The sequence below is a fragment of the Zonotrichia leucophrys genome, chromosome 2 (genome assembly GCF_028769735.1).
Source record: "Zonotrichia leucophrys gambelii isolate GWCS_2022_RI chromosome 2, RI_Zleu_2.0, whole genome shotgun sequence".
NCBI classification, from domain to species: domain Eukaryota; kingdom Metazoa; phylum Chordata; class Aves; order Passeriformes; family Passerellidae; genus Zonotrichia; species Zonotrichia leucophrys.
In genome coordinates, this window is record NC_088171.1 from 110,776,406 (window position 1) to 110,800,364 (window position 23,959).

A 23,959-nucleotide genomic window follows, 5' to 3' on the forward strand; every position below is an offset into this window, starting at 1 on the left:
TCCCGCACACCCACCCACACGCCAACCTCGGCTGTCAGCAGCGAGCCGCGCTGGAGCCAGAGAGTGTCCCGGCACCGGCACCGGCCCCGGCAGGACACGGCGGCTCCCTGAGCGGGGCTGCACCAAGGGCTCTTCCCCCGATAGTCCCGGCCGGCCGTGCCGCTGCCCAAGTTGCGCTCCGCTCCGCGCCCTGCAGCGGGAGCGCCGCTCGGGCTGGCGGGGGCAACAGGGAACGCTCGTCCGGGGCTGGGACCCACAACGGGGACTCCTGGCCAGGGTTGGGACCCACAATGGGGACTGCCAGGACCCCTGCCCGGGGTTGGGATCCATGCTGGGGACTCCTGGCCGGGGTTGGGACCCACAACGGGGACTCGCGGCCGGGGTTGGGACCCACAACGGGGACTCCCGGGACCTCTGCCCAGGGTTGGGACCCACAACGGGGACCCCTGCCCGGGGTTGGGACCCACGCCCGGGGCGGGGTGCCTTCCCCGGTGCCTGCCCCACGACCCGCTGCTGCGGCACGGAGCGATGGCCCCCCACCCGGCCCGGCCCGGGGCAGCGCTGGTTGGGACGCGCGGGTCCGGCGCCGTGAGAGGCCGGCACCGTGCGCATCCCCCTCCTCGCCCGCTCCTGAGGGAGCCGCGGCGTCGCGCCCACCTCCTCCCGCGGACAGGCCCCGCCCTCCCCTGGAAAAGGGGATGACATCATCCCTCTGCCCCCGCTCGCCCCGCCGCTCCCCCGGCCCGCCCGCCGCTCCGACAGGGATGGGGGGGTCCCGCCCGCACCCCCTTGGCGGAGCCGCGCTCTCGGGGGGCCCGGAGAGGGCTCCCGGCCCCGCCGCCCGGCCTCGCCCCTGCCCCACGCCCCACTACGTCATCCCTCCCACCGCCCCCTCTCCGCCGGTGCTGGCGGGGGAGCGTCTCCCGAGGGGAGCGCCGGGGCCGGGCAGCAGCTTCGCGGCGGCTTCAGGCGGTGAAAGGCGCCGGCGCACCATCGCGGCGCCGGCGCGGTGCGGCGGGCGCGGCTGCGCATCGCGGCGGGGCGGGCGCGGCGGGCGGGCGGCGGGGCAGCTCCTGCGCTGACACCTGCAGCATGTGCCAGGAGCTGCAGCGGCAGCGGCCGCCTCTGCCTCTGCGCGGCGCGGCCGCCCCGCTCCGGCGCCGTGCGCGGCGGCGGCGGAGCAGGAGCAAGTCCCGCTCCTCCCGGCGCGTCCCTCCTCCTGCCTGGCACTGTGTGCCGGCGGCGGGTGCACGGTGACCTTACGGAGCGTGCATTACCTCACAGGTAAATATCAGCTGATCCGCCCCGGCGGCGGCGGCGGGAGCAGGCGGCGGCGGGAGCGCACGGAGCTTTGCCGAGGTAGCGATCCCGAGCGGGGCAGCGGGTGCGAGGTGCCGGGCGGGGGGCGCCGCCGCCGCCTGTTGCCGTGTGCCTGTGCAGGGCGGGGGGCGCCGGGGGTTCCCCATCGGCACCGCGGTCAGGGGGTGCGGGGCGGCCTCCGGAGGGTGGGCCGGGCGGGGGCAGCCCCCTGTCCCCCACCCTCCCGGGGCCGCCCCCCGTGGGGTCGCACGGCGCTCCCGCCCGTCCCCAGGCGCCGCTGGGGCGCTCCTGGCGTGCGAGTGTGCACAGGCATGCGGCACGGCACTCACTCCCACCCAGGCGCTCCGTGCAGCGGGTCCCGGGCTCCCCGGAGACCACCTGGGGACCCGGTGGGCTGTCCCTGCTCGCCCGCTGTCGCCTCTTGCAGCCGGCTGAGGTAGAAGTGACGAAAGGACGGCGCCCCGCAGCGCAGCAGCGACTGCCTTTACCTGTGCGTTCGCCGGCTCCTTGGCAAACTTTGGTGCTGGGCGGTGAAAACCTCTATCGTTGCAGCCAAACTGGCTTGTTCCACACTTCCATGCTAGAAACCAGCTAGCACCCAAAGTGAAATACTGCTGGCGACCGCCGAATCGGGTACTCAATCACTGGATCCACTTCCCAGCATGGGTGATGCTTTAGGTAGTACTTTAGTAGTACTTTAAACATGGGTGGGAAGCAGTGTGGTCTGGTAATCCTTGGTAGCTGCTGGTGTCCCAGATGTTAAAAGGAGAGGTTCACCTTAGGTTCAAGTATATAAGGAGCATCACAAATTTGGTGTTAGTAGGCTTCCAATACATTGTGTAGTGTTTGAAGTTTTGTAACTTGCTGTTCAGTTCTGAACGCTGTACCTCTGCTTCTCTCCTTGTATTTTGGATGTAGGAGTATTTTAATGATGGTGGTAAGGGCATGGATTCTGTGGTTTAACAGTGTCATTAGCTATGGAGCTGTTTCCATAACTTTTACCTGGATACCAGGTTGTGTCTCACACCTGTGACTGCCACATGACCAGACTAATAAAATTATGGCAACCAAAGAGTAGTAAGTGCTAGGTTTTTAAGCCACCCTGGTTTCTGGTTGTCAGCGAGTAAGTGAGCATGAGATAAGAGCCAATGCTATGTCTATTTTAAGTTCATGTCTTTATAGTGCTTCTCAAAAGAGAATGATCCTACTGACACATTTTTGGGTTTCACCTTCCTGTTGGAGTCAAGGTCCTGCATTTATTCAAAGTCTGTATTCATTGCAGTGGACAATTTTATGGGTTTTTGTGGATTTGGTTTTTTCTTTTTCATAAGACAGAGGTAAAACTCAAAGAACTGAATGCCTCAGAATAAATCTTGCCTTCCTGTAGAATAGCACACATATAACACCATCTCCTGCCTTGACCTCTCAGTGGGATGTAAGTGTAGTCAGAATGAGATGCTGTCATCTTGCAGTGGTGGTAGTAAATACAGAATTACATACGTGTGCCCTCTGCCAGCACAAGCAAGTGGATGGTTTGTGCATGTAATGCTCAGTATGTGTGGCTCCCCAGTAGTGTGTAATCATTTCCACAAGCAGTTTTCAGGGTGTTACTGGTTGTGTGCACCAGTGCCCAGCATGGCTGAACTGTGCAGGATCAACCATCATAGATTCAACTCTCTCTGCAGAGTAGCTCAGGACCCAGTCCTGGACAGAAACCTGTGGCAGTGATCTGTGTTCTACAGTTACCCACTGATTCTGTGACGGAAAAACAGACAAAAAGCACAAGGTACATTATGGTAAACTGCTGGATACCAATCCCTTAAGGTTTAGAGCAAGATGAAGGATGAATTGTTTTGTTTGGCTTTTGAAGGTTTATACCTTTATTAATTATTTCCTTGTTTTCCACAGTTCTATGCTGTCAGACTGTAGATTGTCTCCTCTTACACATTTTGCCCAGTATAAATCCATTCAGAATTGCCTATAAGGGTCAGCACTGATATAACTTCCATTCCAGGCAAATAATCAGAAATAATTGCACTGAAATCAATGAATATATATAGACATGAAGCTGTGAGAAGAAAATGGGCCTCATGGTGTTTTATATTTCTATATTTGAAAGCCAAAAATAGCTGTTGTAAACACTGCGTGTCCTTTTGGAAGAAACAGTCAATGCCTACCTTAGGGTTGTTCAAAGTTTCTTGTGTTTCAGCAGCCTTGGGTTAGAAAAGTGAAAGCAGCAGTCTTGCAATGAGAACTTTTTCAGAGAAACTTTTTGTTCCAGTAGCTAATCTCCTTCTTGATTCCAAGTTGTTAATCTTAGCATGCCCATGTTGACACTATTCACATTTGGAAAGGACTGATTTCTCAAACAGGGTTCCTTGAGTGTTCTGCCAGGTGTACTAGGGTTAATTCCAATTACTGTATTTTTAACTGCTGCTCTTTACATTAGTTTTTTATATTCCTATAGAGATAGGCTTAACAGCAAGATGCAAGTGGTATGGAATGTTACATTCCAATTAGTTTTGCAGTGCAAATGGGGATTATAGTTGATGGGTAGGTCTGACATGTACTGCATGACTTGTCATGTTTTTCTTGGAGAGAGGGGAGCCTTGGGTCTGAGTCACCATGGAAGAACATGGAGCCCCGTAGGCATAAAACTGGTGCAGTGGAGTGATGAGTCAGATCTCTTATCTTGAATTTCGGTATTATGTGCTATTCATGCCTCACATCCATTGTGCACCTAGGCAAGTAACTACCAGGCAGAAAACTCACCTAATAGGACCTCAGACTCGCCTTTTCTTTGCAAAGTTGGTTCTACTTCTATGGAAATAAAAGGCTGCTGGTTAGGATCATGTAGGAAATCATGGTGTATTAACCTTTGGAGCAAATCAGCTCTGCCAGACTATACCCAGTCATTTTTTACATTGTTTCAAGTCCATGTAATACAACCAATAACTTAAATTTTCACTTTTTGGGCTTTAGAGTTCAACCAGCTTTTTCAGACTTCTGGAACCGGATGAAGAATAGCAGAGTAAGAGCAGTGTTGCATCTTCATAGACCCCAGCATTTGTTAAGCTAAATGACTTTTCATGACCATTGCTGTGGAATGTCAGCATTGTTTCTTTTTCCACAGGAAACTGATATAACTGCTAAGCTAACAAAAATAATTGATATTTCTTAGAAGTGGTAGCCTCAGAAATATGTTAAACAGCAAGAGTGAAGATTTGCCCACGCAGCTGTTTTTGGAAACTAAACAAAGCCTTACATCAGAGGTGTCTTCACTTAGACACTTACTGTGAACTTCCTTGAATAGCAGTCATTAATAACGCTATCTTCTCAAGCTAATGGAGCATGAAGGTTCCTTGATTTATAATCATTTGGGAGCAGATGCTTGAAATTCTGTCCACTTACACAAACAGCACAAGAATGACACTTTTGCTGAAAATCGGGGGGAGGCAGGGGGAAATTATGTGTGGGACTATCAGAATGGCTTGAAGAGTGTAATGCAATGTCTCCCTCTCCAATGTCATTACAAAAGCTACTAGAGGGACTGTGTTTGGAAAAAATTACATGAGGTTTCTGTTTGAAAATCGTAGCAGAACATTATTGATCTGTATATTTTTAATCTCCTGTGTGTAGCCAGTTACCATATTGTGATTGCTGCAGATGTTAGTGCTGGTTTTGGGGTAGGGGGTGTGTGTGTGTCTGTTCACGGTCTTGCAAAAAAGAGCTTCTGTCTTCTCACATTGCCTTAAATTGGGAAACTGTTACAATGAAGACATATGGAAAACCATATAGGAAAGATGTGCAAATTTAGATCTAAATTGTACAAATTCCAGTTAAAGCATAAATGCTTCATCTGTTTTTAAGTTAGATGCAACTATTGTATTCTTTAGCTGTATAGGTATCTAGTGTCACTTGTGGAGAAATCAGTGCAGGCAAGGTTTAGTGGTCTCAGCTACTGAGATAAAATGCCAGGCCACTTGTAAGAACTTGGAACTTTCAGTGGTCTTTGTGTGCTGATGTGGAGATGACCAAATCTGAGACTAATTGCCCTGATGCTGTTCACTTCAGTAGAGCCAGGTTTGTGACCTGCTGCTTAAGACAAACGATGTCTGGGGGCATGTGTTTTGTATGGGGCAGAATCCTTCCCTCAATTGCGATGACATAAATCCAGTCTTTGTGTGTTTTCTCCCTCCCACTGAAGAGAGAAGGAGATCACAACTGTTCAGCTTACCTATGGCATATCCACAGCTGCTGCTGGGGACTACAATTGTTTCATGCAGAGCCTGTACTATAAAATGTGTGACGTCATCTCCTCTTGGAAGCACTGTATTTGTACTGATTATGTGAGAAGCATCACTGACAGTTCACATGCCTGTGCATATGCCACAAGGACCCAGAGGGAAATCCTGAGCCATACCTTTTATTGTACAGAGGCTGCTGCGTTTTTATAGGTGTGCTCTCTCTGTATATGCAGAACAGCCTGTAAAGGAAATGCAGCGGTTTCTATAATTGTTCAAAAGAGATTACAACTTGACAGAATTCCATCCTATAACATACAAAGTACAAAAATAAAGGCTCTTTTCAGTTAAATCTTTCACCAGATTGATGTCAAGAAGCAATGCAGTATCTCAAATGATTTGGTCTTTTTTAATCTTCTTAGCTGGAAGAGATGTCAGAAGAGCCATTCAAAATTGAAGTAGAAGATACATGCGGAATTTCCTCATGTAGTGGTCTGGATGTCTGCTTATTTTACTTAAGAAGAAATTCAGACTTCAGAAGCACACTTGATTTTCTTTTCTCTTGGTGCTGACAAGCTCTGCCTTGGCTTAGTTGTCTAAAGAGGTAACAGCAATTAAAATGTCATGTGACGGAAATGTCTATAAACTGTTTTGTGATGTAATTATCATAATGTAAGATTTTTCTAACCTAATTAAAATCAACAGGGGAAGGAAACTTGCAGCATTGTCTCTAGCTTTTCAAAAGTTCAGTTGGGACTTCTTCCTGACCACTGAATCCTCACACAGTGTGTGTGAGTGGATGCTCATTTAACTGGTAAAACTCCTCCATAGCAGAGTTTGACGATGTTGATTTAAATAAAAGCATGATATAATTTTGCCCTTGGGCATTCCTGGGGAGCAGAGGAGCTGCTGGTTTAGTGCCAGAATTTGCTTGTCATGCTTACGGGTGAACAGACCCATTGAACAGTGAGAGCACATTGAACTGTTCATCTTGGCTCATGCAGGGAGGCGGAGCTGTGTTTGCATCCCACTTAACACCAGTGAGGGTGGGATAAGCTGATTCCAGCCATGAGGAATAGCCACCTTGAGAGGTTCTAAAGCAGGCTCCTAGTGGCCAAGTTCACAGATGACTGGAGGAAAAGTAGAAGATAACATGCCAGGAAACGTCACATTATTATTGTCATTGAGAGATTAAAACCCCAATGCAAAGCATGACCCACCTCTCTTCACGCAGTGCAAGTGTAAAAGTGAAGGTCAGCTTTAAACAGAAATGTGAGCGGTGCAGCATGTGCAGGATGATCCTCCTGGAAAGATCTGGGCTGAATTGAAGATCTGTTGCATGTAGGTCTGATCTTGACTACTGGTTCCTGGGCAGCTGGAGTTACTCACCATGTCTGCACGCGTGTGGAAGGAGCTGCCTTTTGTAGGCCATTTGTCTATGCCCTTATGCCTCACAGAATTGCCCTGTATAGTGGCTATTTAATCTATTGAGTCGTCTCACAATTACCCTGTTGTACTTGATTGGTGCCAAAGTCAAAGTTAAGTGATGGCTGGCCTGTGCTCAGCCACAGCAGCATTGTCTGCCATAATCACCTCCACAAAGTAGGGCTGGATCACAGTCTGAAGTACCAGTCAGCTCTCCTCTTTTCTTTCCCCTTTGAAATCTTCTTTGCTTTGGCGTGTGTGCCAATGGTCATGCTCCTGTAGTGTGCCTCAGAAACTTGAGTGGCACTGGGAGGCTTTGGTCCCTGCAGAAAGGAGGGCTCCTGGCTGCCCACCAAAGTCCGTCACCACCTGACAGCTCCGCTTCAGCGAAAGGGACCGACCAACGTCCCGGTGGGCACGGTGCCAGCCTGGCAGATGGGCTCCGTGTAGGCAGCCAGCAGAGCACATACATGTGTGTAGATGTAGATAATTGTATGGATGGGCATAATAAACAGGCATCTCTGCAGTTTGGAAAAAGCTGCCGAAGTGAATGGCTGAGTAGCAAAGCAACGAGCCCAAAGAGAGACTTCTTTTGGACAGGGGGCACGCCAGAGTGCTCAGAGGAAGGATCTGTGCTTTCCTTGTTGCTCTCTGCTTGCAGTTCTGCAGATTACGTAATAAACAAAGAAGGCTATTTAGTCTTTTGAATCTAGGCACTCTTGTAACAACTGGGAATTTGGAAAATGACACTTCACTGAAGTGAATTTCCTTACAAACCACTTGGAGCTTGCTACCAGCTCTGATTCTACCAACACAGTAACTGGTACAGCGTGAGATCAGTGAGAATTTGTGCATGCCATACTTTTTGTTTTGAATTGTGTTCTAAAGCATGAAATACTAGAGTCAACAAGAGTTGTGTGGAAATCGGTTGTCAGTACAAAAATGTACCAAACTTTTTTCGTAGGTGATAGCTTCCAAAATCTTTGTGTAGTTAGCTAGACTCCCTAGCTAAGCCCCTTCTATGGAAGGCAGTCAGCTAACACATGCACAATAATAATAATATAACACATATATTATTTGATAGCTAAATACATAGAATTCTTTTGAAAACATTAACATTAGCTGCATCTCTGCAGAAAGGACATAGGAAAGCTAGGTGACTTGAACTTGTCTGCACATGGATTTGATTGCAGAAGCCCATCTCCCTAATTTTATAGCTGTGATGCTGGACAATCACCTGGCCTTGCTGTCTTATGTCACACAGGTTTCTTGCTTGAAGGTCCAGCTCTCACTGGGAGAGAGCACTTGTGGATTGCAGGATGAGTAGCATCACATACCCAGCTGGAAATTGCCATGATCTTCTCTTAAAACTCTGGAAGGTCTGTGGATGCAGTTTTTTTGAGCTGGTAAGGCAAACCACGGATCTGTGATTTCTGGCAAAATCCATAATGAGCTCCGGATACTCTCAGTGTAAAAGTAGAGATTCAGCTTTATCTTTCTAGGATCCTTTAGTTAGATTATCTGGAATTACTGGGATAAGAAAAATCTTTTCTCAAATCCTGGAAATAAATGACATTTGCCAGATCTAATATAATCCCTTTATGCTTAACCCAAAGACATGGCAACTGCCTGTGTGACTCCCAAATCAAGTACTGCTGATTTCTAAGTGCACACAGTTCACAGAGAAATTTTGCAAGCCAGCACATTAAATGCACTGGGGCAGACCTGGGGAGTGTGTTTTGGCTTAAAGAGTGGGACCAGGCTTTTGTTGGGGACTGACCTACCTGGCAAGCTGTCCAAAATGAGTGCAAGGAAAGCTCGGTTCTGAAATAATGAGGTAATTTCTTAGGGCATGGATTTTAAAAAAATGACTAAAGCTTCTGCAGGTTTCAGAGGCAGGCATTTGCTCCTGTAATGGAAATGATAACACCATTCCTGGTCTGGGTATGATGTCTGACGTGTATACACACTTTTATTAACTTCTTATTCTTTTTTTTTTTTAGGCTTCCAGACATGTTTATCATGTGACTCTGCTCATTTTTTTCCTTCTTAAATATTAACCAGAACAAGCAGTTTGATGGTGGTGTGCACTAGTTAATGGGAACTACAGAAATTTAAATCCCCTGTGTTGGAATTCTGCAAGTTTTGACTCATTTAATCCCTCTCTCCTTAGCCCACATCGGCCATTTCCCTTTGTGCAGGCTAGTAGGAATACAGCCTTTAAGTCTCAAGAGGTTTTTATCAGTTTCTTATCACTTGCCTTCAGCTGCTTCTGGTGGGACTGTTAGAAAAACACAGGTGTAGTCCTTCAAAGGACTGGGAGAGGACAAAGGGATAGGAAAACAGGATGCAGGAGGAGGAGGTGGGTTGTTAAAAGGGGAAAGTGGGATGGAGAAAAATAATGCGTGAAAGGAGAAAAAAAATGCAAAAGGGAAGGGTAGAAGAAAAAAAGCCTGAAAACAGCAAAAAGAAAAGGAAGGAGAGGAAAGGAGAAAAAACCCCAACCAGATCATCTGGTAAGAAGGATGTACTGTGTTAATTTAAATTAGTACATGCTTCAGCTAGGTTCCTTTTCTCTTAACATGACAGAGCAGAACTGATTTTGCAAAGGCTTGTTTGGCAAAGTCTCATTTGACCTTACAGGACTACTTGCAGGAGGAATTCTCTCGAGAGGAGCAGTGTGAGCAGTAGCAGGGTCAGTTTGCTGGGTTTTTCAAGCCCACGGACAGGACACCGCGAGCTGAACTGCATCAGGCCGTGCTCTGTGTAACCTTCTGCAGAGAAAGGTGATGCACACTGTAAATGCTGCAATATTAGAGTGACTCAGAAAGTAGTCCCTGTTTCTCTTGACAGATGCAGAAGATTTTAAAGCAGTTTTTGTGAACACTGTGTTTCTTAAAAGGCACTTGGCTAATTTTTCCTTCATGGTTGCTGTTTATCTAGTCATATCAAGACCCAAATGATTATGGACAACTGCATGGAACTTTTTTTGCGCAGAAAAGGTACACAATATCTGTTGTACACGGTAGTAACATGAAATGCAGCTACTTTGTACATTTCTCTGCATTAAGCATTAGTCAGTCATCCTTAAGCAGAAGGAGAGGTTTCACCTTCATGTTTTGGTGAGAGGTGTGTTTCATTTGTCCCATTGTAGTGGTCTTCTGTATTTCCACAGGGAATGCTACCTTTCTGATACCTTGGGAGCCCCATATTATCCCTATTTGCATTTACACATAATTGTTACCTATCTTCATTTTGAAGACAAACTGGCAGAAAAATAATTATTCTTGCAGAATTTGTGGTTTTTTTTTTTTCTTTCAGCATATGAAAGCACATAGCAGGGCTTACAAAACTCTCTTGATTTGTTGTAGGCAATCAAACTTTTGATGGTGCACTTGACTATCAGAACAAATTACTTCTTTACCATAAGTTCCGTGCCAAATAATGAATGTAATGTTAGTGGGCTTAGTGAAGCAGTGGGTTATATTACAGTGACTGCAAAGCATGAAAACCTACTGTGTCTTTCTGTCATAAAAAGGCCCTGCCTGTGCTGTAGATCCTGTGAAGAATTTGTAGAGATACTTGAAAGGATAAAACACTGTATAAATTCCTAAAGTTCAAAGAGAAAATACCACTCAGGATAAAAAAGGGAGCTTAGCCCAGCAGCAGCTTAACCATATACGACAGATCTAGTGCTAAGTCCTGCGCCATCAATGCAAATGCTTCTGGAGTTCACCAAGTAGCCACATGGAAAGACTAGAAGAAAGGCTTTGAGGATACTGACCTGGGGAGAGGGGCAGAAATAAAAGGCACATGCTTCCCAATAAATGACTCTCATTCTCTGGGCAGGGTGCAAACAGGGAGGGTTTAAGATGTGCACAGCTAGATTTGTATTGCATTTCCTGTGAAAATTGCTTTTGAAGGCTTTAATGTGTTTGTCTGTATTTCTGTGCAAGTATTATGCTATAAATAAAATTGGGAACCATGAAAGTTGGGCATCCTGCTAGAATAAAGTAGGGAAAGATCACACCAGGCCTGAACAATGTTTGTGAGTATTGAGAGTTTAAAAAAATCCTTAGCTTTGCCCTCCTTTGGTTGCCATATAATGACATGAATATTTGATCAAACCAGATCACACTTAGGCCATGAGGGTAATCAAAAATGCAGTGAGAAGGCTGTTTTAGAGGTCACACTACTTCTAGATACTTCCTTTGACCTTCAGTTGCCTCTATACATGTCCTGGACCCAGCTGTTTCCCTTTCTTGCCAGCTCCACACAGAAACATCCCATGTTACAGTCATGCCTCATGCTGGCCTCCCTCCTTCCTCTGCAGCTGCTGCTGTGTCCTCTTGTCCTCTGCAAGCCCAAGGATCCTCTCCTGTCCTGCCTGTGGCACCTGGATTTAAGCTGCTCTGTCTTCACCACTGCTGCACATTGAGTTTGGATGGCCTGTGAACATGCAAATCATCTCAGCAATTATTTGCACTGCTTGTCATGCAGAGTGACACAAACCCTGGTGGCTTTGGCAGGTTGCTGTCACTGTAGATGTGCAGGGACAGCTTGTACAAGTGTCCAAGGAGAAGGATGACACAACAGTGTTTTAGCAGCTCTGCTGGTACCAGGTTTCAGACTTTGTACCCGGTGCTCAGTCTTGTTTCAAATAGAGAAGGTAAGAAGTGGTGTTCTACCTGGAAGACCTTAATGTTAAATAAAATGAAACAGACACATTTTGTTGTCATCTTATTACAAAAGTTCCCATACCCATCTTGGTGGTTTCTCATGAGCAACTCCACACAGCAAACAAAACTCCAGCTCTCTCTTCACCCAGCTAACCCACTCTTTTGTAGCACTCATCCTTATTGGACACAGCTGTGGCCTGTTAAGGGCAGGCCTGTTCCTAATATTTGGTAATTAGTACAGCTGCAACTCCTCAGGGGTGAGATTACCTTCTGCACTATCTTTATTTTCTTACATTCTATCTCTCCACAACATTTCATGCTAAGTGCAGTCCTGGGAAAGTAGGTGTTGGGTTGTATTCCCTGCTGTGAGATGAGCATGCTTGTTACAGGCCATATTGTGGCTTTCTGGCCCTTCCTGGTGACCACAGCGGTAGAAATGGTTCATACTGCTTTTGTTTGTCCATAGGAAAAGGAAGAAAGATGGAGCTGCATCTCTGTTCTGAAGCTAAAGTACAGGCTAAAGGCATTCTTTTTTTCCCATGCATTTAGGGTTTTTTTAGGAGACTGCAGCAGTGTATTCTAAGCAGTCACAGGAGCTTTAATGACAGCTGTTTTGCTTGAAAGCCTGTATCTGTCAGTGTCAGTAACATGGTTTGATGTAATCCTTCGGATTTCCTCATGTTTAAAAAAGCTGCAGAGTCTTCTTTGCCTACCAAAACACATTTAACAGTTGAAATTTTAGCAGTGAATATTTCTAAAACCTGCCATTTTGTACAATACTGTGTTTGATGATCCTACTGTTTATGTATTTTTAATACATCTCTTACCTTAATCTGAACATCCAGTTAAGGACATGGATGAAGAAAATAGGGTAGTTTGGAAGAAAAAGAAACAGAAATAAAGTAATACTAACAGAAACCTCAGTAGTCCCATATGTCTATGCTTTTTGCTGCTCAAAACCAAGGAAAAAGATTTAAAAACAAAGTTGTCTTTCAGAGCAGACCTTATGCCAATGAGTCAATGTCATCTCACTACTCAGGTGTCAAGAAGGTTTGTCCTTGAAACCCAGATTTCCCTTACATAGACTGACATGTGTTTTGCAAGACCTTGAAATTACACAAGGGAAGGAGAGCTGGAAGCTGCTGCCAGAGCTACAAATGGTCACAGTTATCCCATGAACCTGCAATTCACTGAGCTTTGGGGCTGCAGATGGGAACCCTGGGGCTGCAGGCAGGGCTGGAGTGGCTGCCCCTTTGGCCGGGTGGGGAAGTGCAGGTGCACCACTGAGGGCAGGATGCAGATGTTATCCCTCTTTTGACATCACCAGTGGGCTGTTGCTCACCTCCTCTTTTTTCTTTTTCGGAGAGTGGGGATATAGGACCTGACCTTAGCACTCCTGAGTTGGCTATCAGGAAATCAACCAGGGCACTTGAATTAACTGCTGTTTTTTTTTCAGAGGATTCTCTGTGGCCTCTGCTTAACAGAGAGGAAAAGTTATGTTGTCCCATTTGTATTACAATTTGCATCCTAATTTGTTGACACCAACATAGCGAACTACAAAGAAACTTGTTACCCAGTATTATCAGAATCTAGCTGGATGATTCTCAGGAAGCTTTGGGAGGGGGGAAAAGGTGTTTGGTTATTCATGGTGGTATTCTTCCTTTCCTTGCTTTTCTTTGTTTTAACTTCTTTCTGCTGAAATGACTGTAGAGCTTGCTTGTTGCTGTAGTTAGCTCTTCACACATCCATTTCCGTTTAAGCAAGATACTGGGCCAATCTACATTTTTCATGTGGTCTTCAAGCACAGTGATCAAGAACAATGTGTTGCTTTGTTTGCAAAACCAAAAGTTTATCACTTCCTTGTCTCCGACAGCCTCACAGCAGTTGAACTTCCTGAACCTCTTGCTCTCTGCTTGGCTAAGTCCAAAAAATCCCTTGTTAACATGGGGTTAAAAATTCATTAAGAATATATTTGCTCTTTATGCTTTACCTCAAATTGTATTCTACTTTTATTTGGAAAGAGCACATCAGTGATTGGAACATAATTTAGGAAGAGTTTTAAATGGTGTTCGAGTGTTTGAATTGAAGCTCCTGCATACACTCATACACAGTCCTTGAATTATGAAAACATTTGTTAGTGCTTGTTATGTGAGCAGTGTGGCTGGAAGCTCAGACCTTGAAAAGGCCTTTACTGTTTTTTTCACAGCTTATTTTTCAGAGTTTGTTCCTTTTGTTTCTTTTTATTTTTGTTTTTAAAGAAGACGATCCTCCCCTACCCTGCTAGAGCTGAGTGTTTGATGTGACTTTGTTTTGGAAAGTGGTAACACCCACTTGCATACAATTTGGGAATTGTCAATGTCATTAGATATTAAGGTGTTTAGCTTGATTTGGAAATACAAGGTTCTGCTCTGTGTTGTCTGTGCATCTGCATTAACAGTCTCCTAACTGTTGTGTTTTTCTCCTTGGTAAGTATTCCTAGCAGCAACTCCCACAGCAGTTCCTTCTGAAACTTCAGCATTTGTAACTGTACTGTTACCACTGGCTTTTTTAATATTCTATTTTTAAATCTCCCTTTTAAAAACAAAATACATGGAACAGTTATCAAGAAATGTAGCAAAAATCGTACCCTAGCTCCTAAGCCTTTAAAGCAAAATACAAAGCAGTACAGCCAATCTGTGCCTTCTCATACAAAAGGAGAATGTAACACACAATCTAGGCAGTAGATCCTTAGCTCCAGAAATTTATACAGCTCCAGTAAAGTCACTCTTAAGGGAATCTCCTATGACTGTTTCCTGTGTGTTTTCTATGAGGCATCCAGTGCATACACTGGGGTAGGATCAAACCACAGCTGCACCAGAGAAGGGAAATAGGTGCCTGAAGATGTACAAACATGCATGTCTGCAAAGGTGAGGTGACAGGATTTCTTAGCATACTGGGGAGAGTTGGTGAGGGAGGAACCAGTGGTAATAGAAAAAAAAAAAGACAAAAAAAGTAAGGAATGAACAACAGGCTTTCTGTAATTACTTGTAGAGTGTATCACAAAAGCACAACTGCAAAGAGTAAGTCAATGTCCTAAGAACAAGAACTGCAATGGTCAGTCCCTTTCAAATGGTGTGGAGTCCATGCCTGCCTTAATCCCAGAGACTTGTTGCAGTAGGGGGGGAGCTTTTGAAATCCATGAATTGTTCTATTCTTTTGTAACTGGAGTATACTAAGTCAGCTCATAAGTCAACCAGTGTCTCACAGTGGGGCTTTTAAGGTGGGAGTTCATCCACTGTTTTATTTACCTGCCATATTTATTTGGCTTTAGTATTTAACTATTGCATTCCCAGATAACACTGGTCACTGCTAAAAGTAATGACTTGTTTTTTTCAGATTTAAGTGTATTTAATAACTGTCAAATAGCAAATGTTTCTATTTCTGTCAGTACACCTGCTTTTTAGCTCTTGCAGCACAAGTAGGAAAAAATGCTGTAATGAAAACTTTGGGAGCTGATATTGGAGCTGGGAATATTTCTGTGGGAAGTTTTGTGTGCAGTCCCAGGTGGTTCAGCATGACGGAGATGCCAAGTTAGCCCCTGGGTGCAGAGGGAAGGCTTCAAGGCTGAATGATAAGAAGTTATGTCCTTCCATGTTTTGTACACTTACATCCTCCTTTTTTCCTATCTGAGTACTTCAGATGATGAAAATAACTGGCAAACATTTTTTCTTGTTTGTTTTGTAAGTGGTCTTGAACTGACACGACAAGAAATCCTTAGACCAAAGGACAGTATTTTTGTGAAGGCTGCACATGTCTGAAAGTAGAGGCAGAATATATTTACCTCTGCTGTGATTTTACTGCCATAATAAGATTTTTTTTTTTGCTTTGCTGCATACACCAGGACTTTAAGATTATGCTAGCTTATGCTGAGCTAAATCCAGATATGGGATTTGGTTGTAAAATGTACAAGGAGAGGTTTGTGTCTGCAAAAAGTCCCTACAATCCCCTTTCCATGAGAGGATATTAGCAGGTTGAAAAGAATCCATTGCACAGTGCTGCCATGCAATCCCGGCTGAATTAATTGTGACCTTGCTTTTCACACCCCTGCAAGGCTCCTAAGGAGCCAGGGGGTAACTTCACTGGGCTTCTTCCAGATGGCAGTGTTCCTTCCCTGCAGGTATGTTGGTGTTGCTGAAGCTCATGCTGAGCAGAAGTATGTGGACGTGTTGGTGAGCGATGCTCTCCTCCGCTCCGTGCTTCTGTGCCGTGCTGTCCATGGCAGGGGCTGCAGGACAGGCACCTCCTGAGCCTGCACAGCCACTCCAAAGGTCACCCACCCACGCCCTGCGTGCTCCTGAGCCAGCCCTCGTGCTCCCCCTCAGCAGGAGCATCCACAGTGGCTGGAGCATAGCTACTATCATTTGGTGATTCATTTGCAGTGCGTATTTTCTAAAAATTGCATAGCCTGTTCTCAAAAGCAAGGCGAAGAAAAAAGCAGCTGTGATGAAAAGAGAGGAAGAAAACCTCACACATACAAAACACAGAGCTTTAAAGAACCAAACCCACATTGTTAGGGGAGGGGAAAAGACCCAAAATTTGCCATGCCATATCTTTGAAAAAGATCAGAAAGATTTTTGAGGTGCTATTCATATTTTAGACAATTAACCAGTGAGTTTAATAGCATACAGATTTAAACTCAGTTCTGACTTGCATTTCTTATTTTGTGGGTTTTCACAGAGAATAAACCAGGAAGTTTTCCCTCTTGTAAAAAGATATGATTTAATATTCAGTACTAGTGAATTTTAGACGTGATACTGATAGTGATATAAACACTGCTTTGTAAGTGGTCTAAGAAGCATCAGAACAGACCAGTCCAACTTCTATTCTATCAGTGAATACAAAGAGCAATTTCATTGTGCCTCTCTTTATTCTAGCACAGCTTACATAGAATTTGATTAAAAAAGCAGAAAATTGACATGACTGAAAAAAAGAAAGAAAAAGCTAATCTTCAGTGCTATGGAATGTTTTGCTAAGAGCTTTTGCTTTCTGCATAAATTGATCAACAAAAAACTGTGGCCAAACCCAAAACTTACCATTCAAATATATAAAATGTTTCATTTAAAAATTCTTGATCGAAAGATTTTAATGTTGCCAGATTCATTGTTTTCTTTACCTCAGTCTGAACTTTTTTTTTCCTTCCTGAGTCACTGCAGCACTTCATCCTTTCTGTCTCCTACTGTGTCAGGTTTCCCAGCCTGAAGATACATTTTTTCTTGGCATGTCATCAGTATGCAGCTTCTGTGCCCAGTGGGGAGGTTGTATTTTGCCGTCCAAAAGCAGCTCCATAGTCCAGTCTACAAGACACCAAAATTAGAAATCCGCTGAGATCCTCCAGCAGCCCAGAGAGACACAGCTTATCCCAAAACAAAAACACTCAGTCTGTTTTGAAAGTGATGCATTTTCTCTGCATGAATTAAACTTGGCTTTTAATGAAGCACTTCATTTGATTTTGCTGATGGAAGATTTCAGTTTTCAGCTCAAATTAAAGCACTTCCGTACTAAAATTTCTGCTTTTTGATTTTTTTCTCTTGACCAAGTCTCTTCCAAGACTCTCTTAGTCTTCGTTTGCATGGTTTGTAACTGGGAAATATCCTTGTTGTAAAGGTTTCTTTTCTTCTGGGATGCATTCCCTGTTCTTACAAGCAGGGAACTATGGAACCAGTACTCTTTCTCAAAGTGGAAGAAACATGTCAAGGTCAGATGATAAATTTCCTTACAGACTAATACACAGATTTATGTTGAAGGTCCTGACCAGCTTGAAGCCCAGTGAAACAAAAATTCCTGCCTGTGTGTGTATTTAAGGAATAAGCCACAGATGAGTCATGAATGCAGCATTACTAATGACCCTACCCACACCACAGCTGCTGAACCTTTCTGCAAGGCAGACCTCCCCCAGATGCCAAGAACACCTCATCAGTACTCTCTGTGTCTGATGGGCTCTGACAGGCTTTCAAAGCTGGCCCCCAGCTTCTAGCTGAAGAGACTGTGTAGAATCCCAGAAAAAAAATCTGTTCCCTGCCCCATGGATGATGTGACCCACCCACATCCTTCCCCTCGCCTCACCTCCTGGGTGATGAAATCTCTCAGCCCTCCAGTAATCCTTGTAGCTCTGAATTTACCTCAAAGTCAGGAAGCTGCAGCAGAGAATCGCTGAATGAGTGAGTGGATGCATGCAAATACATGTAAACATAAATACATGCAATTACATGTGGTAATTTGTGCAATCTTAATAGTCTGCCTATATGTCTATTAGCGTTTTCTTTGATGGAATAGCTTTCCTTTGACATACTTTTTTGAATGACCTCTGTAAAGGCATTATATGAAAGTAAGGTAGGAATAGTTCAGTGTTGTTTTAGAATAGGCTACAGTCCTTTTGTGGCTCTTCTCGTTAAACAAGCAGTTTTTCTCCCAGGGCAACAAAATGTGAGTTGAAAGTAGGATGAGAGCAATTAAGATCCAAGAAGGGGCGTGCATAAAGATAGGATTAAAGAAAGCTGCAAAGCAAAATTTCAGCTGAAAAAGAAAAGACTGATAAATATATTGAAAGCTTTTGATGGCAGCAAAGTATGTAGAAGGGCAGTTCATTTAATTTCAGCTTTTGTTTTAACTGCCAGTTTACTGCAAATGAAGATTTTGATTTAATTCTAAAGAACATTTTGGGGAATGGTATTTCTTCTGCCCCTGAATGCGATTGGCAAAACAAATTTGAAAGATTTGCCACATGAATGTGATTTCTCTCTTTTTTCATTAAATCTAGATTTAATAGATCTTTTTTTTTTTTTTTTTTTTTTTTAATGAGAGCTGTCATTCTTTTTTCTCCTTTCTATTTTGCTTTTCTGGCTGGCTACTGTTGTGTGGTCTTTTGGGCCACTGTAAACCCTTTTATTAAAAACAAGCCATTTTCATAAGAATCTTGCTGCTTCCCAGTTTGGAAACCTGTACATGAGAGCTGCTGCCTTTTTAAGCCCTGTGCTGTCTCACAGTGGTGCCAGGAGGAGAGCTTGCTGTTGGATTGCTCCCTCTCTCTGAATGGGAGGCACCTGAAGCTTTCAGAGAGTTCCTTCTCAATGGTTCTTTAGATGCTTGACCTGATAGATGCTTCTTAGAGCTGCTCAATCTGCTGCTGCATACTTGGAAAAGTGAGGTGGTTTTTTTTATGAAACTCAGTTGTTTGGATAAAATGGTGCTTTGTGTTGCCTTGCTGCCATGCGAACAGTTTTTGGGAGAGTTTTAGTGGTGAATTGGAAGTATGAACTCAGAAACTTTGGGCTTTAGGCTCTTGCTGGCTTCTCCGTAAGGGAGATGGAGTTCTGAAGCTCTGTTTCAACACTACCAACCCTCAGAATGCTGGTGCTTTTTTGAGCCAGTACTGTGATTTCAGGGTGATTTGTGTTGATATTCTTTATTTTCATTTGAAAACAAAGTTAGTATTAAAACATTAATTTTTTTAATTTGGAATTAGATCAAGCACCAAACAAGCTCATCTGAAACAGTTCAGTAGTGCTATACCATAGACCTGTTTGATGTCTAGGGCTTAATAAAGTAATTTTTGCCAGTTAGGAGTAGGAGTTTTTATTAGAGTTGCCTATGCAGTAGAATCCCTTAGTCTGAATTAATTGATTATAAAAAGTGCAGGTCAAGTGCACAAATCTACTTTATGAGCAAAGATAATGGATTTTCAGTTGCGGTGCTGGATATACAAGCCAATTTACATCAGCATATGCTTATTAGCGTTTTTCATACTTCTGTTGAAAATTATTGTGTGATTTTATTCCTTTCTCTTCTAGCTTATGTATCTGAAAATGGGAATCGTGTTGGTTTTCAAGCAGCATTGGTTGTTCACTGAGTGTCCAAAATCAAGAAGTAATAATTGTATTTTAGAAAAGAAGGGAAAAATCACTGCCAGCTCCTCCTTGTGAGTTAAGTTGTGAATGGGGTGGTTTGCATTGCAGAAAGTTATGATGTATATTTGAAAATTTTATTCAAGACAGAAAAGCTGAAAACAGATTCAGCCAGTTGATGTGCTGGGTTTCATTCTGCCTTTATCTTTTATCTTTTGCACCCACAACAGGAGGAAGTATTTGTAGTTAATCATGTCCTTCAATATTTGAAAAAATATAAATCTGCTGTGACTTCCAGACTTAGCTGAGGGTGGATTAGGAGTCAAAGAACAAGAAGAGCTGCCACACATGGTGGGAGTAGTGTGGAAAAGTTTAGTGCAAACTTGACCCATAATGTTAATACAGTCTGTCAGTATTCCCAAACATGAATTAAAAATATAGCACATACATTGACAGGTATCCTAGTAGAGGCTTTCAATTTTCAAAAAAGTTTTTTAAATTCCTTTTGGAAATACTTTTAATAATTTATAGTTCTCATTGTCCTTTCTTATAATAATTATAGCTGAATATATCTATTCAAGAACAGATGTGAGTAGGACAAGCAATCTATGGCAGCAGTAACTTAATGCAAAGAGCTGTGCTGTCCTACATAGTGGAATTTCTTGCTCTAGGCAGTTCGGTGCATGTGTCTGTCTTCACTGGGTCAAATCCTGGAATAAACACCTTGATCTTCTTTTTGGGCAGATAAAGTGGAGCTTAAAAATGTTTTCTGAGACCTTTCAGATGAAAATCTAATACTAAATTGTTTCTGCTGCGCTTCATTAGAGGTGCTTGCGACTGGATTGCTATTGATTGGCTTTTGAATGTGATTCTGCATTTTAAAAAGTTGCAAGAGAAAAATGACAGTGATGGATGTGTACCTTAACATCCCTCTGTCAGATGTGAAGGAAGCTGCAGTTCATCAATGGCCTGTTAATGGCAGAAAAGCCAATGACTATTCACAACCCGAAGGCTCTGATCCTACAACCACCTGAGACTTGTGTGTCTTCATTAATGAAAGCAACTGCACTGAACATCTGGGATTACTCACATTGATAAAACAACCTGAGTTTGAGTGATCAGTACCTTAGAAGCTGTTCATGTAGGAAAAAGCTATGATCAGATAATCAAAGTCAGAAATGTAGGTGTAAGAAGGATGCTTCTGACACTTAAGAGTTTCTCTGTGCTTTCCAGCTCGCAGTAGCAAAACATGCAAGGTTAATAATTTAGAAGCAATACACTTTGTGGTGTTAATCACTAGAACTTGCTTTGTCACTTTTGTGGCAGCTCTGTCTGAAGGTTGGCTGAGGTCACTGAGTTATGCCACTGAGGTGAGACAGAGAACTTCACTGGTTTTCACCCATTCTCTGCTGCTGCTTTGCTTTGTGTAGCCTCACTTTTTTAGAGAAACATTGTTGATACATGTGACATTTCCTTATCTTCTTTAGTGTGATAGTGACATCAGACTGTGCTAGGAAATGCTGAGGCATCTTCAGGTTCTGCTATGGCACAGGAATTAAAGGGGTGTTTAGATCTCATAGGGATATTGTGGTCATAGATCCCCTCCCTTCCTAGGTTCTTTAGGCTACCCTAAGTCTCATCAGCAACAAGTACTCCCAATCTTGCACATGTGAAATTGTCCTGGTGTGCTTGTGTGTACAGCAGAAGTCCACAGTTCACATGAAGGGGGACCTTTGAGGACTGCAGCAGCTGGAGTGAGAGCTCTGGTGATCACAATTCCTCATCCTCACCCTCCTTTTCATCCATCCTAACCCCACCCTGCTATTCCTCTCATTGACCCTTCAGGACCACCCTATGGATTTGGTCACCAGCCCAGCATCCCAAGCATCCCTTGTTCCCTGTGCTGTAGGAAGACAACAAAGCACTCATTTCAACAATTAGTGCCAGTCAGCCATAACTTTCCTTCTAAGATAAAAGTTATTCTGAGAGTTTAGCAGTGCTTGATAGGACATCAAAAAATTGTTTTGGCTTTTTGTGCCTTTCCAGATTTGTCCATTTTGTTATGCCTCCTGTCTTCCTTTATATTAGCTTTACCCATTCTTCAGTTATAGTAGTTAGAAGAAACACAGACTATGTTTTGAAGGCAAATATTTTGAAAAGTGGAAAAAAATAAGAACAATTCATACAGGTTTCACTTAAAATAAAAGTACTATCAGATGTAATGTTTATAATTTTATTGACTTTGCTATGCAGATGTTAGAAATGGTCCTTTAACTGTCTCCCAAAACATGTGGTTGCATCAAACCTCAATTCTCTATTCCATGACTTTCTGTTCTAATTAGATGAAGGAACCAAATTTACTCTGGCCAGTGCTCTAAGTGAGAAGTGATTGTCTTCTGGGACTTGAAGTGTTTGCTTTATAAATCTAGATTGCTGTTTGCGTTGCAGTGGATTTCCACCAAAGTCTTAGGTGAATAAATGTCTTTGGTGTGCTACTGATTTTCATGTTATTTCAGTTTTCCTACTGTGAGAATGCAAGAAGGAAAGGATTGTCATGTAGTTACTATATGCTGGTATGTGTTTTCCTGTGATAAAGAAAACCAGAATTTTATACTTTATACTATATTGCATGCACAGTATTATCACTGGGTCATCTAAGCTGATTCCAATACCAAACCTGAATGTATCATTCTCTGGTCATGAAGTTGTTTGAACAGTGACACGCAGGCATAGCCACTCAATGTGATTGGAAAATAATATTCCAGACAGCTTAGACTCTTTGGGAAGAGACTGCAAAGGCAAAGTAACCTGCCAGCAAAGGAAACAGATTGTTTCCAGAGTGCAGTACGTAGCATTTGTTGCTCCTCTTGTGCTGATGGTTAAGCTACTTTCCATCCAGACAACGTGTGATAGACCATCCTCAGCCTGCTCCAGAGACAGGATCTTTGAAGACATGTGGAGGTTGGTTGGTTTGTTTTTTTAATGAGCTTTTTTTTTTCCAAAAATGGTGAAATACAAGATTTAAAATTATTTTAAAATTCTCCTACTATTCCTAATTCTTAAACCGTTTGTGGAAAATTACTGCCTTTGTTCTCTGATACGTTGTTTGCAAATTTGTAGTTGGAGGTGATTATTTAAACAGCAGAATAGGCACCCCAGTCAGTTTCACTTTCTGTGATACTTGACAAAAAGTGCTTTAGAGTACCCTTTTTTATGGACAATCTTGCTTTTTAAAAAAATTAAGGCACACCATGTTCAGATTTATGCAAGAGACCATCCTATATATAGTTTAAACTGTTGCTTTCCCCCTCTTTTGGTTTACAGACCACTGCTGCAGTGGTGAATGTTTAACCCCAGTCTGTGCTCTGAGCAGCACGTCACTGTCAGGGCACAACTCTTGTACGGGCCCCATGTCACATAGTGGCAAACAAGGCACATGGCTCAAACAGCAAGGCCTGGAAAGATTAGTTCAAATAACCCTTGTCTCTCTGTGGTACTTGAGAAAATATTGGAAAACAGAAGAATCAAATAAAAAGCCTGTGTTTCATTCTTTCTCTCAACTTCGATCAGGAAATATTGAACTCTTACGCAACAGATCAAGTGTTTGTCTTAAATATGCCTTCAAATAGTGAATTAACTGAACTCAAGTAAAACATGGTGTGACCTGAGACCAAAAATTCTTACTTCTGATCACATGTAAAACCCTGAGTTCATAAAGTAGCTCCTGTAGTTTTTAGCTAAGGAAGTTCTGTCCCAGGAAAATAGGTGTGCATGCAGTAATGAAACTGGCATTCCTTTTGTTTGGGGGAACAGGGGGTGGTATGTAAAGCATGCTATATGAAATCTCAGTAGAATGTAGGCAGATAGTCTAATAATGTGTATTTGTGGTTTATGGTGTATGAAGAATTGGATCCTCCAGCCATTACCAACAAGTGCTGTGTGAGAGCTACCAGTTTGCATTTCCATCTGTGTATAGAAACTCCAGTTTTTATACAAGCCACCACTGCACTTGTATGATTCATAGCTGTTTGAAAGAAAGACTTATTAGTCACCTACTTCATTCCCCTTCCTGTATGGAATTATTTTTTATTGTGCTGTACATTTGCTACTTTTTTGTCAGTCTAATTTTAAATTATCGAAGTAATGGAGCTCCCACTGCTTCCCTTGGGAAAATGTTCCAGAGCATTAACAGATCTGCTGTTAAGAAAGATACTAATTTCCTGATATTATTTTTTCTTTTATTAACTTTATTTCATTGCTCCAATTACTGTCTTCTGTGCATTTTCCCATGTTCTCACTTTGAAACTTAAGCCTTGCACTCTGCAAACATGTCTTGTTTATTTTCAGCTACTATAAACGTATCTGAACAGGTAGAACTTAAACCTATACAGCCCTTTGGTAGGAGTAAGGC

At 43.4% G+C, this 23,959-nt stretch overlaps 1 protein-coding gene across 4 annotated transcripts in view; it reads left to right on the forward strand.

Moving 5' to 3' along the window:
* The first annotated feature begins 1,068 nt into the window (after positions 1-1,068).
* Positions 1,069-23,959, forward strand: part of DTNA (dystrobrevin alpha) — a 224,508-nt gene continuing 201,617 nt past the window's right edge. Inside the window, exon 1 of one of the 4 annotated variants that reach the window (XM_064706057.1) lies at positions 1,069-1,284. The gene's annotated coding sequence lies outside the window, so the exon portion shown is untranslated. Of the gene's footprint in view, positions 1,285-1,337; positions 1,360-23,959 lie in introns of those variants that run through there. The other 3 variants (XM_064706045.1, XM_064706046.1, XM_064706050.1) reach the window with 3 other exon arrangements.